This window comes from Cebus imitator, unplaced genomic scaffold (assembly GCF_001604975.1).
Source record: "Cebus imitator isolate Cc_AM_T3 unplaced genomic scaffold, Cebus_imitator-1.0 Scaffold49, whole genome shotgun sequence".
In the NCBI taxonomy this organism is placed as follows: Eukaryota; Metazoa; Chordata; class Mammalia; order Primates; family Cebidae; genus Cebus; species Cebus imitator.
The window spans coordinates 3,015,499-3,020,392 of record NW_016107364.1 but is presented as its reverse complement, the minus strand read 5'-3'; the positions used below and the strand labels follow the sequence as shown (position 1 = coordinate 3,020,392).

Sequence of the window (4,894 nt, the reverse complement as noted above, 5' to 3'; positions counted from 1 at the left end):
ATTAAAAGCTGCTTCTCTGTCGGCATTCACATTCTCATGAGAAATCCAACGCTGTTTTACTAAAAAGGCATAAAATTTTCAACTTGCATGACTTATACGTGGAGAAACAAACTTAAGTATCCTTCCCAAATCCAACCTGATAGTGTCTACAAGGCAGACACTTGATTTCAACTGTTGCATGCCCAAAAGATATACTGTATTTTTCTCTGATTTTTACTTCATTTATTTTCTCCCAGTGTTATATATTAAGAAACCTTGAACCCAAATGAGAATCTTTTCTGCCAAAAGGACCCTGGATGTCAACTCACTCTAGATTCCCTAGATTGAAATGCTTTCCTGATAAAGGACATGTAAGAGAAGAACTATATTTCTGGAAGGGTAGTAAAGAACTGTGTGTAATTTTACAACACATAATATAATGGTTTACAAAATAATATTGATGTTTTAATTGTTTGATGCAAATATGTTACAGGAAAGAGGTCCAGATCTAGACCCCAAGAAAGGGTTCTTGGATCTCAAACAAGAAAGAATTCAGGGCAAGTTCATAAAGTAAGCGAAAGCAAGTTTATTAAGAAAGTAAGGGAATGAAAGAATGGCTACTCCACAGATAGAGCAGCGCTGAGGGCTGCTGGTTGCCCACTTTTATGGTTATTTCTTGATGATATGCTAAACAAGTGGTGGATTATTCATGTCTCCCGTTTTTAGACCATATAGGGTAACTTCCTTTCATTTCCATGGCATTTGTAAAGTGTCATGGCACTGATGGGAGTATAACAGTGAGGACAGAGGTCACTTTCATCACCATCTTGGTTTTGGTGGGGTTTGGACAGCTTCTTTACTGAAAGCTGTTTTATCAGCAGGGCCTTGGTGACTTGTATTTTGTACTGACCTCCTATATTATACTGTAAGTTAGAATACTGTAACTAAGTGGGAATGCAGCCCAGTCTGTTTCAGCCTCATTTTGCCCAGCTCCTAATCAAGATGGAGTTGTTCTGGTTCATACTCCTCTGACAAATATACATATTGCCAAGGCACCACACTCAGGACCACTGCTGAGTGTCAACAAGGAGGAATATCAAGAAAATATCTGTGATTTTAAAGCTTCCAGGCTCATTTCTGGTATTGTTAAGTACTGATAACAGCAGCTAGAAATAAATGATTTAGACAGATAGTGAGGGCAAAAGAGTCTTTGGCAAGGCTTCCCTTTTAACAAAAAGCAGCCTGAGAAATTATTCTTTTCTCTAACAAAGAACAGTTTGAAAAATCACACAACAAACATAGATAAGAAACCTGGAAACTTGCACAGGTGAATGCCGACAACTGCACCAATAAGAAAGGGCTACTGGGAGGAGCTAGATATATCCAACACAGAGGCTCCATCTTCCCTATTTCTTACCACATATACAATAAAGAAACAAACAACATGGCACCAGCCAAACCCAAAACCCATCTAAAAATGATTAGGATGAGGATGGGAAACCCTTCATACCCTATACAAATGGCACACCTGGTCCAACCAATATTTTATGCCCTATGTAAATCAGACATCACCTCCTCAAGCTCATCTATAAAACCCCCTACATTTCACCATAAAAACAGAAAACTTGTTCAGGACCCTTCTCTAGAGAACAGAGAGAACTCTTTTCTTTCACCTATTAAACTTCCACTCTGAGCGTCATTATTTATGTGTCCACATCCTAATTTTCCATGACCATGAAACAACCAATCTCAAAGATCACCCCAGACAATGAGACCACTGCAGTACTTGAAGATAATACAGCATACAACACAGTTAAAATACTCAAACTTTCTCAACCAGAAAGAGCAAAATTGAAGGTGCCATGTCTTTTTCCTTGAACTTCATTTTGGTAACATCATTAAATGGTAAAATTATTATTATGAATTTGTTGATGGAAAAAGCCAAACTCTGTAAAATATTTAAAGAGGTTTATTCAGAGGCAAATACAACTGACTATGGCCTGAGGTACAATCTCAAGAGGTCCTGAGAACATGTGCCCAAGGTGGTTGGGTTACAACTTGGTTTTATACATTTTAAGGAGACATAAGACATCAATCTTTTGCGGAATACATTGGTTCAGTCTGGAAAGATGCGGCAATTCAAACTTGGTGGGGCTTACTAGTCGTAGGTAGACTCAAAGATTTTCTAATTAGCAATTAGTTGAAAGAGGTAATTTATTATCTAAAGACCTAGAATCAATAGAAAGGAGTACCTTGGTTAAGATAAAGGATCCTGGACCTGGCATGGTGACTCATGCCTGTAATTCCAGCACTTTGGAAGGCAGTAATGGGTGGATCACCTGAGGTCAGTAGTTTGAGATCAGCTTGGCCAATGTGAGGAAATCTCGTATCTAGTAAAATTAAAAATTAAAAAAGTAGCCAGATATAGTGATGCACGCCTGAAATCCCGCAACTCACAAGGCTGAGGCATGACAATCTCTTGAACTGGGGAGGCAGAGGTTTTGAAGAGTGGAGATCCCACCATTCCACTCCAGCCTGGGTGACGGAGTGAAAAAAACAAAAAAAAAAGGATCCTGGTGTCCAAGGTTGTTATTATGTAGATTAAGTGTTATAGATGGCCACCATCAGAGATAATAGATGGCAAATTTTTCCTATTCAGACCTTTAAAAGTTGCTAGATTCTTGGTTAATCTCTTCGGGATTGGGAGGGGCCAAAAGGGGAAGATCTAGTTATATTAATAGAGATTATTTACATTTGCAACTTTCCCCCATTAAAAACCAAAAACAACAACAACAACAACTTTGCAAGGCCATTTCAAAATATGGCAAAGAAATATTTTGGGGTAAAATATTTTGATGTCCTTCTTTATCTGTCATGTGATGTTATACTTGAGTCATGTTAGAATTTGGTGTCTTACTGTTACAAAACGGTTTCATCATGCTTACTATCTCTATTTGAATGTTAATGCTGGTCAGTTGTGTGTAAACTTCAAAAGAGAAAGTGTACAATGAGGCACATCTGACCTCTATCTCCTGTCATGGAAAAGTAGCTTCATTGTCTGGGGTAAATATCTGAGATTTGTTATCTCATGCCAAGAAAATCAGGAACATGGACACACAAGAAGTGCGTTTAAGAGCAGAGGTTTAATAGGTGAGAGAAAAGAGAAAAGCTCTCTCTCCTGTGGAGACAGAGGGGCTCCCAAATGGGTCTTCTGATTTTGTGGTGAAATGCACAAGGTTTTTTTTTTTTTTTTTTTTTTTTTTGAGACGGAGTTTCGCTCTTGTTACCCAGGCTGGAGTGCAATGGCGCGATCTCGGCTCACCCGCAACCTCCGCCTCCTGGGTTCAGGCAATTCTCCTGCCTCAGCCTCCTGAGTAGCTGGGATTACAGGCACGCGCCACCATGCCCAGCTGATATTTTGTATTTTTAGTAGAGACGGGGTTTCACCATGTTGACCAGGATGGTCTCGATCTCTTGACCTCGTGATCCACCCGCCTCGGCCTCCCAAAGTGCTGGGATTACAGGCGTGAGCCACTGCGCCCGATCCATGCACAATGTTTTATAGACAAGCTTGAAGAGGTGGTGTCTGATTTACATAGGGCCCAAGAGATTCATTGGACCAGGTATGAATAATTTCTTTTTAGCTCCTGTATTAATGGCCTGAACCAGTTTTTCAGGTTTCTCTGGAATCCCCTTGGTGGAGAGGGGGTCCATTCAGTCAACCAAGGGGCTTAGAATTTTTGTTTTGGTTTACAAATTTATAAAATAAAATGCTGATGGGAGTATGACGTTTGCTCTAAATGCCAATCCGGAACATCTATTTAGGCTTAAAATATAAATCAACACACCTCAGCAAGACAACAGATAGATAATTTTTAAGAAGGTGTTTATGAGGGTTGGATATAAGTGTGGTGGTCTGAAGTGTATAATGTATCTCATGCATTGTTATCAACAGGCATTCTCCTAAGACAAATTATTTGGAAAACAAGTGCTGCTATGTCTTCCCCATCATGTCTCAAGTACAGGTGTTGCCTTAATTATTCCTCAACTCACAGATTTTGCAATAATGAAGACACCTGTCCATAACCAACTAAGAAAATGGCCTTTTCAAAATGACAAAATACATATATTTTTTAAGGCAAATACATAAAAACTTTGGAAAAGCAAATGAATACAAAATCAAATAATTACATGTAGGGTTTCACATTTATTTGCCTGATATTGTTTTAATACTTTTCAGACCCTTGTATAAATAAATATCTTATTCTTCCACAATATGCATTTCAAAAAACTGTTATGTGTCTTATGTATAGAAGGTTGCAATAATTCACACATTAATAACTAATGTCAGGTAACTTTCTATATATGTTGGGGCATAATTGCACATTAAAATGAAAATTAAAAACTATTGTTTAGCTCACTGATAACAATTCAATTAAATTCTAGGGTAAGTACAGATGTCTTGGCTCCTAATACTTTGAAGGTGATTTTATAAGTCTTAATCATAAAATTTCTCTACAGGTTTATACTTCCAGTGGTGAAATTTGGATTCATTGAATAGCAAGGAAAAAGAGGCCACTAGTGTACTAATGCAGCATTCTGGAAAATCCCTTTGCTAATGAAAAGCCTGCTGTGATCAGGATTCTACAGACTGAGGGCCATACTGCTAGGTCAGCAAATGTACTCTGTAACCTGACTGCACTGACTGTGCTCCATCCTTTAATTGCTATTTGGTAGGTTATTTTTTTATCAGAGAAATATACAAAGTTGAATTATAAAGAGAAGTATTATAGAAAGGTAGTCAGGAACTGTGTGGAATTTTATAACATGTAGTATAATAGTTTATAAAATCATATTGACTTTTAATTTTTTAATTGTTTTAATTGTTTGAGGCAAATACACATATTGCAAAGGC

The 4,894-nt window shown here is 37.9% G+C and overlaps 1 long non-coding RNA gene across 1 annotated transcript; it reads left to right on the top strand.

Annotated features, from left to right (window-relative positions):
• Positions 1-2,783: 2,783 nt before the first annotated feature.
• Positions 2,784-4,137, top strand: LOC108303608. The gene is made up of 3 exons (XR_001824924.2): positions 2,784-2,821; positions 2,955-3,042; positions 4,035-4,137. It is a non-coding gene; the product is annotated as an uncharacterized LOC108303608 (long non-coding RNA).
• The last annotated feature ends 757 nt before the right edge of the window (positions 4,138-4,894 follow it).